Here is a 10,275-nt window from a genome sequence, read left to right on the forward strand (position 1 = left end):
TTATGGCTTCCTGCTTCGTTGATGTATCTTGGGAACTGATACTATTGCAAGCTGTAAACATGAACTCACCAATGGTATCATTCCGACCTGTTAGCATGTACAAAGTCGCACAAACCAGACCCATGCAAATAAACACGCTGAATAAAGATCTACAGAGCCTCGCGGGATTCCGTGGATAGCCTGTTAGCTGTTGTTTCTCTGCCATCGCTATGAAAGGTGCGGCGGTTGTGATGGCACACCATCCTCATGGCCTTTATTTACAACTTCCAGAACAATCAAACATTTATCCGGAAAATGTTCAAATGTCTACCGTTTTGAATAATAAACAATCGGTCAGCGTATCGCCTAATATGCATTCGCATGGTGCAATTTATCATGCGAAAACGACTAGTTCAGTAAAAACAGAACAAGCTCTATATGCAATTCATTCGATTCCATTGTAGTCTGAATGTGGAAACAGACACCACAAAGCCTTGTATACGGCTATTATGGAGTTCGACTTTTAACTAATCTTTGCTTCTTTAAAGCATACATGAAAATACTTGGCTTTTATTTCTTAATATCAAGATTAAGATGTGGCCTACCATATAAAAGTACGAGAAGCTCTTCAGCTTTGCTCCTTGGATGTACAAATGACCCTGTAGTGGTCAATCCTAAACTTAAGTAGCCTGCTGTGGTAGGGCCCAAGGTGATATCGGTCAAAGAACTTTTTGATTTATTTATTTATTTGATTGGTGTTTTACGCCGTACTCAAAAATATTTCACTTATACGACGGCGGCCAGCATTATGGTGGGTGGAAACCGGGCACAGGCCGGGGGAAACCCACGACCCCGCAGGTTGCTGGCAGACTTTCCCACTTACAGCCGGAGAGGAAGCCAGCATGAGCTGGACTTGAACTCACAGCGACCGCATTGGTGAGAGGCTACTGGGTCATTACGCTGCGCTATCGCGCTAACCGACAAAAACTTTTTGGGAGGAGAACTCGAATTGGGACCACTAATCTGGTTCCGCCTTCCTCGTAGATTCATGGACTACGTCTTTTCCTAATGAAATCCCCAACCTAATCCCCGGCCAATGACGTAAAATTTGCATAGAATAAACGGGTTATTAATAATTATAAAATGTGGTAAAACATATATTTCTGTTTTCTTTTTTTTTTGTGGCATATCTTTCTTCAATTTCCAGAAACCATCTTTTTTTCGTCTTGTAGTGAACTTTTATGTATTCTAAAAACTGATTTCACAACAGCAAAACAAAAGAGGGGTCCATGCAGATTTACACGGGTATAGGCATTTCGTTTATTACGTGCTTCGTAACTCCATAAATAACCTTTCAATCTGGAATTCTTATAAGGCCATGGTATACACCATTTTATATAAACCGAAAACACGGTGTCGCGTCTTCTGTACCTAGACGTATTCCACTACCACTTTCTCTTTGAAAATGGCTTTAAAGCTCATCTGAATTGTTTCGTAATCAGATGAAAACAGCTGATTTAACGTTGAAGAAACGGGTGACGTCACAGTGGAACAGATGCCTTCTCGGGTGGTAGAAATATCTCGCCCTTGATTGGTTAAACCTGAGAGCATTTTCCCGTGGACGTTTTTGCGATGTTGTGATTATCCAACATCACAGTGACGTTTTTTAACTTTAAATCTGGCCTTTTTATCGATACATATATGTAGTTGGTTTCGTGTTGTCTTTTCGTTTAATTTCATTATGAATGTCCTTATAGCACTGAAAGCCACTCACTGTTTTCTGAGTTAAACATGTTCACGCCATGAGATGGCAGAATACTGCCTACGTTGCATCAAGCCATAATCATTCATTCATTAGGTATACAGCGGATACTGCTCAACACTCAATTAGCTGCGATTGTAATTTACCTTTATGGATTTATGTTTGGACTAAAAGCCTTGTTTATAATAAATTCATGAACTATTCGATACTTTTTGCATTTTGTCCGTGGGTTCGACAGCTCACACTATATGTGCGCGGCTTGGGGACAAGGTGCAAACATTACAATAACCCAGTTGTGTTGCTCTGAAAGGAAGAATGCATTTTCGCCGACAAATACAACAAACAACTGACGTCTATTGAGTTTACTGTGATCGACAAAATAATAAGCTAAAAGTCAGAGTGGTTGGATCTATCTTATACCTGGCAGTTTTTTCATACACTTGCGCTCATAATTTATTTACAAAGTTTAACACGCCAACAATTAATTTAATTATAGATGAAATAATCTCTATTAACTTGATTCAAGCTCTCAGTGCATGAACGGCTACACTAAAAAGACCCCAACGTCAAATAATATTACATTCCATAAATCTTACAAAACCTAATATGTGCATTGTCTTCATCAAAACCAATTTTGCTGCATTTCAATTACCTTAATGTTCCAGTAGATGCCACTTTTGGGCAAAGGGCCCACGATGACACGCTTTCCCTCTTTAGGCAATTGTGCGTTTGGTGTAAGCTTTTAGTGAATCATTGTTCAAGGTTTCCGTAGCTGTTGAGTTTACTGTGTCTGTTTCATGAATTCAGTGGTTATGGTAATAAAATCAAAAACCTATTTCATTGGCAAAAGGGTATTGAATCCTGCTAGTAAACTGAAGGTGCTAGAAGAAGTTGTTCTCGATCGTGTCTGATTTTAATATGAAAAAGGCCCACATCTCTGTTCCCTTATGTTCGGATATAAAAAACCAATACTCAGACCGGTCATCTCTGACAAAAACTTTACGTGGAAAAGTCAGCCTTTGCCGAAAAGGCACCATACAAAGCCAGACACCTGAATCGGAATGCCGGAAAGCCATGTTAGAAGGTTACTCTTGCAAGCGGAGAAGATCGGACAGGTCTAGCGTTCGAAATGAATCCTTTTTGAAGGTAACGGTATCCCATACTTAACATCAAGACGTGTGAATATGAATTAAATTCACTAACCAAGTACTACACGATAGGGATTTGTGCACTAAAGAAACAGTTTTCCAGAATTCACCTTGAGCCGTAGGCCATTGGCATGGTTATTTTTCTTATTTTTACTACATGTATCTGCCAGAAAAAAATGTTAGTTCTTGTTGCCTGAACTATTGCATGTAAACTAAGCACAAAAAAACAAACAAAAAAAAGCTGATTCAGACTGTCGAAATTAGGACAAAGGAAGGCGGCGTGGAAATGCTTACTCATATTACACCAGAGGCCCTGTGGATATCTTCGTGTCTATATTGTGCGGGATGTGATCGAAAACACGGCTTTGGTGAACAGAAAGCTATAATCCACGACAGGAGGGAAACTACATCATTTCATGTCCCTTTGTTGAACACCTTAAGGCACTGGTAACAGCAAATCCAACCTTAATAACTGTAACATAGCTTCGCATAGACGAACCGAGCAACGGAATCAATGTTTCTCTTATGTGTTTTTAAAGAAATTTCCTGTGAAATGTTCATGGTTTTTTACATAACGTATCAAATTAATCACACTCATATTGGAAAAAGCTACCATTACGTAACCTGAAGGTTAACACATTTGTGTTTCAATGGTACAGGAGTTGTACCGTAGTTATGGTTTGGTTTATTAATTTGTTTTTTGTTTAATTTTTGGTTAAATCTGTGATTTCACTTAAACCGCTGGTCAGTTTCATAGAAAAAGAGCCCCGGATTAAGTTAACAACTCTTTGGCACTTAATGGACAAACTTTCTCACACTTTCCAATCAAATCCTACCTCCATCGTGTAAAAGAAAAAGAACCCTTGACAATGGCGTTGAGCAAAATAAAATTTAAAAAAAACAAAACAAATAAATCAAGCATAGCTAACATCTTGTAACACTTGAATGATCTTGGGTACATATTTAAAAAAATGGTGACACCCAAAAAAGTTTTCAGTATTGTCAAGAATATCATCACGAGAACATAACGTTTAAAGGCATTATCAAAGGTAAAGCAGTAGTCAGCATTTGCAGAAAGTGCGAGGTCCCAGTCCGTTTCAAAACTATATATTCCAATATAGTCCAATATATTTATGCACATCAAACAAAAATGAGACACTTTCCGGCTGCGTGTAATTTGGAGGTTGCTTCCAAATGTTACGCAGTAGATCAATTCGGAAGGCGACAAACATTGTTTCCGGCGATTGGGTAACAGTCTATCTTAGTACGACCTTTCTCCAGGATATCACCTGCGTACGTGGGAAGGTCTGCAGCAACCTGTGGATGGTCGTGGGTTTCCCCTGGGGTCTTCCCGGTTTCCACCTACCATAATGCTGTCCGCCGTCGTATAAGTGAAATATTCTTGAGTACGGCGTAAAACACCAATCAAATAAATAAATAAAGGATATCACCTGTTCAAATGTCATCGACGTTCCTCCTACCCAGTAGCCATTATGACCGACCGCAGGCAATTCGCCTCCAGCGTATTCTCAAGGACTATTGCCTACTGCCACGGAAGTTTCAATTCAGACGAGCTACGCAAAATCTTTCGCCTGCCCACATCCTCCTAGAATGGCGATCTTCTTAAACATAAGCGAGGTGTTTATCGGGGTTATCGGATAGATTGGTGCTTCTAAACACATCCATGGTCTTCACAAGCGGTATTTACAAATAACTCACATATTTGAGGATTACCAACAACATAAGTTCGAGACAAGGTAATGTTCACACTAACTCTAGTTAAGGTTCTAGCCTTATCACACGTGTGAGTAAGGCAAAATCGTGAAATCTGTTTCTAAGGCATTACAGGAATGTATGGCAAGTTCTACTAATCATTATGCACATATCTTAGGGCCAAGCCTAACACTGACTGACTCCGTGACTCTAATAAGGTGGCTCTACGACAGCTGATAGATGCTTTAATACTAAACTGACTCTGTTTTCATTCCCCAAAGGTTATTTTTATTTCTTATATGTATTGAATTGCTTGGTTGTTTTCTTATGACCAAGCCCACTGACCGTTCACTTATTTGAGCTCTTCTGTCAAAAGTGCATTTGTACGCTAAACGTAAAGAGATGGATCTTTCTTAATCATACCCCATCATCTCACACATTTTTATGCAAAATTATTTTTTTCATTGTTATTTAATGTCCAACTGAAGAATTTTCACTTCAACGATGGTGCCCATTTTTATCGGAGGAGGAAACTAGAGTACAAGTGGCGAGCCATCTGCCATAGGTAAGTTACTAACGAACTCTTTCATGCCATGTACAGGTATACACATCATCCCGGTGGAAGACAAATGGTCTTCAGTGTATATCAGACATAGCAAACGGCCTTCAAACCGCTAATGTCGCTTTTTTGTCAACAGTGTCGTACGAACTCAGCAGGAGCATCACGTAACCATCATGTCGAAAATATAAAGCTAGCAATACCAGTGCACAAAAGTTTCAATAAAATCCATGTAAACTGGTCACAAAGTGTTATAGTTCGTTACAGCCCTATACATGGACCTTTAGAGGTCCAAAAAACACATCTGCTGGCAAAAGCTATAAACAGTCTGGGAATTGACCGAGACTGACGGTAGCTATAATCTAAACCTCTGACTGGATCACATGTGGTACGACTGGCTGTAATCGACACTCCTACAATCCCGTCCTGTGACAGTCTCACATCTGGTACGACATTCCATATATCATTACACTGACGACTGTGAATTACTGTTGGCCAGACCAAGACATGTTAACACAGTCTCTGTTAACATGTTAACAGAGACTTTGAAGTGGAGATTAAAACGGCCTTGCAATGAAACATGAACACCTACATGAGCTGGTAAAAAGATCTGTGTCATCCTTCTTTAATTCTTCATAATGCAATGGATGGGATGAGATGATTACGTTGCTACTATTTAATCTTGAAAAGCAACAATTAGAATAACACCACAAGACATATAAATTGACAAGACACCGTATTTACCAGTTACGTGTGACCATTTGCCAACTGTCACGCCATCGTCGGTGCTCTTGTTTTACACTCTACGCTGTAGTCTTTTAGCAAACGTGTTTCCGCAAAAAAAATTAGCGAATAGTCCATCTTACTTCATACACAGCGTGATGCATCGTGAATAACAGCTTGAAAAAAAAACGAAACAATAACTCATTTGTCACTTCAGTGTATATAGCAAATATCCTGGACTGGAAGAATTGAAATTTAAATACCTGATATCAAATACTGAATATAATTCTAGATTTTTCATAGCACATAGCACAGGCATTTACATAATCCCTTTAAGCAAAACGCCAAATTTGTAGAATGTCTAACGCTGACTTGTCAATACTCAAACATTGCACCACAACTAAACCATGTAGCAAACTTCGATGTTACGACTTTAACACTTTCTTTCCCCAAACAAAATGATGATATCAAGTTCATGCAAGCATAGGCTTTTATAGCTGAGGATCTCAGCGTGTAGTCAGGCTCAAGCTCTGTGTCAAAAAAAGACAATATTCCTAAAAATCCACATATAATAATCTCTATGATACGTAATATTGCTAAGAATTACAGCTGTCACACATCATTGGTGCAGGATAGATAGAAATTATAGAAAAATTGCATGATAAATCATTTTAGTAAACATCTGTGCATTTTAATGATGAAGAGCGTAATGATTCAACGGGTGGATTGCCATATTTATGTCATTAAGACAGATTATATTAGATTATAATACTTATATTAGGCTGTACATAGGCTTAATTCCGATGCTACAAGTTACTGAGGGGGTAATAAGTGCGGTTTTCTATTTTAGTCAAAAACACCCGGCAATTAAATATAATAAGCTTAACCACGCTGCGGTACTAACATCCACATTATACCTCCTGACAACTAAACACCAATGTCTCTGTCAAAATGACTGATGATTTGTTCACTAATTAACTCATTACTGTCTAAAGCGGACAGAAGATACTGGAGTCTTCACAAAGGTACCAGTACATCGTCACAGGAATCTGCAAACAAAGAAAATTCGTAAGGCAACATATGGGGGAATTTAATGATCATATATTTTATACAAATATGTATACTCTACTTTCATGTCAACGGTATTTTAACGCAGAAATATGTACACATCCAATGTAGCCGTCATAGAGAACACAAGAAGTGAAAAACTTTACGCCTATGGACAAAAACTGCTTGGACGAATAATAAAACGCACAATGTGAACTGTGTCTCATAAAGACAAAGATTGCCGATTGTGATCTTTTTGGTCATGGGATATGCTTAAGTAACACATTTCACTCTTAACACACTTTTAACAGACTGTAGGCTGGTGTTTATGACAAATTTAATTAGAAACGCTTGTTGTAAAGGATATATGTACCAAATCCCGCTTTCCCGTGAATAAATCTATAAATCGTTCATAATGACCTTAATGGTGATAATTAAATCACTGCAAAAAGAACAAAATGAGTCACAGAAAAATGTGAAGAAATTTCTTCTTTTGGGTTAATTTTTAAATGCAAACAATTGTGACCAACTAGATTTCTCCCAGTCTGGAAACATTTCCGTGATCCAGTTAATGACACTTTCTGTGAAAGGTGAAGAATGACATGTTTTCAGTATCCCGGCAATTGTGTACTTGGTGTGAGCCTTTAGCGAGTATACTACGTCTATTTGATGACTTCAGCAGCTCGTAATAACATCCAAAGACCATTCTCTGATAAAAATGTCTTATCCCTTCTAGTAAATAGAGGATGCTAGAAGGCGTTGCTGTGGATTGTGTCTAAATTTAACAGGAGAAAGGCTGACATCTTTGCTCGCATATGTTTGGGTACAAAAGACCAATGCTCAGACTGGTCGTCTCCGACAAAAGCTTTCCGTGGAAAGGTCAGCCTTTGCCGGATAGGCACCATACAAAGCCGGACACCTGAAGCGGAAAGCTGGAAAGGCATGTTAGAAGACTACTCTTGCGAAGAATATCGGACAGGTCTAGCCTCTCTGAAGGTAATGGTATCCCCTACTCAATATCAAAACGTCTGAATCTAAAACAAAAGCACTACGTATGCGACAGACAACACAGTACAAATGCACTAAGCAAACGGTTTTCCAGAACTGATCATGAGCCGTTAGACTTTGTAGCTCTATTTTATTTTATTTAAGTATTTTTTTGTTACACGCGAATGCACCAAGAGTTTCTGCCGAGACACTGTGGTTTATGCAGTTAGAGTATACCACTCATTATTGCTGCTTGCTTTATAGGGAAATTGTTGTAATGGATAAAGCTTTGTATCACTTTAAACAGATTACAATTGCACATGCAGCGTAGAGATGGCCAGCCATATTACAGAAGTAAAAACGTTACACAAGATCCCTGAGGATATCCCCATGTCTGTAATGCTAAGGATTTGATCGAAAACACGGCTTCTGTGAAAACCAAGTTATAATCCACCACAGGGTGCTCAAGGTTATACGGCATTTTCTTCATACAATCAGTTTATTGTATCGTAAAGCAAGTACAGATCCTTTACTTTTTTCTTCTACCCTTCGCACTTTTCCTCAAAGGGAAACGGCAGCGTTTAATGTCCCTTTGTTGAACACTTCATGACAATCGGATTAATCCCATCATATGATTCACGTCCTGAGCATTGAATAACTATAACATAGCTTCGCATAGAAGGCCCGAGTGACGGTTTGACTTCTATGCTGTTGGTTTTTTTTTAACAATAATAATAACGTGCAATATTCATGGTTCTTCATAGAAACAATCAATTTAGCTACCACTACGTATGTTTACAGCTTGTAAACACCTATGTGTTTCAACTGTACGAGCTGTAGCACGCCTATTTTACAAATATTTGACTTATACCAGTACTCAGTTTTATAGATAACGATCACGAGGTTAAAACAATCCCCTAAACTGGGTGTCAGCTGATTAGAGTCTTCTCGACAGCGCTTAAAGTGCATATGGTTTCTTTGTTTTCTTTTCAAAAGTGATTAGACCATCGAAATCATAGAGTCTTAAATCTTTGATACGCAATTTTTGGATATGCGTTAAATTTCCGCATCCAGATCATCTGTTTTGTATTCCCGGCATTGGAAAACTCATGGATGGTTCTTGTTACCCGAGTCAATACCAGTATTTATTTTAAATACAATCTCAATTCATTTCTGATTATGTTTCTGATTATATCTTTTCTGGAATGTTTTGTTTTTGTCCAAATTGGTCGTGCGATTATTGACATAAAACACCCTTAATGGATGGCCATTGGTGCACGAGTGTGTGTTACGCATAGATTCAATCTTAGGTTTTTCTGTGTAAAATTTTAAAGTGAATCCATATTTTATTCGGACCAGACGTACAGCTGAACTGGACGAAAAATGTCAAGGAAACAGTTCAAATTTTTCTAGTCTGGCGTTAAAAAACGTGACTAAACACAGGCCTACAGTATTCTAGGTAAAAGGCCAGTCGTCTATCAAATGACTGTACACTGTTCAGACAGATTACAAGCCACCAGATTCTGTGCTTTGCCTAACCGCACCGCTTCTCCCTGCTGCTTTGGCGTAGCCGTGGTGACCATTAATGTCACCATCATTGCTACGATTAAACAGTCCACACGGACATGTCAGAGTGCTAACACAATCAGCTTGGTAGCCATATCAAAGTAAAGAAGAGACAACAAGGACAGATCCTTTTGGGATATTTTGGATAGACTGGTTTGATTCTGCTATCACCATATCAAACACATTATCACAGCACCCGTCCATTCACTCAATTCTCCAGTAAGATGCCACATGTGATTCCATCGTGCCTCGCACTAAAGATGTTTGCAGCTTTAATCAGATGTGTTACTCAACCAGTAGCGCTACCTGTACCGATTAATAGAACTCGTTTTATCTGTAAGACTATCAAATTACTCCTGTTGCTCCTTGTGACGATACTTTTAGTCACATGTTTGTGCCTTAGGATCAGTTAAAATGCAAACCTGGTAAGCCCAATTTCTACCAATTTCCTAATCCATAAAACAAAAATGTAATATGAACTGCAAACTAAAAAGACCTCTTGAATTTCCTTCTTTAAATCACTCCTAAAATTGTATCAACGTAACGCCCATGTGAACAATATGCAGGATTTTGAACGGTTTACAGATTTAGTTCCCATCGCTACATTTGCTATTTGTGAGTAAAATGAAATGAAGTCAAATGAAACAATCTTAGCAACTTAACGATCCTTCATGATAACCTTATAATACACCTATATACTTGACTTCAGAGGTTTGTAGTCGGATCCTTATTATTGAATAAAAGCTCAAACAATAATCTTACCAATTTCTGCAAGATCCGCTCCTGTTATA

Source organism: Liolophura sinensis, chromosome 5, assembly GCF_032854445.1.
Source record: "Liolophura sinensis isolate JHLJ2023 chromosome 5, CUHK_Ljap_v2, whole genome shotgun sequence".
Classification (NCBI taxonomy): Eukaryota; Metazoa; Mollusca; class Polyplacophora; order Chitonida; family Chitonidae; genus Liolophura; species Liolophura sinensis.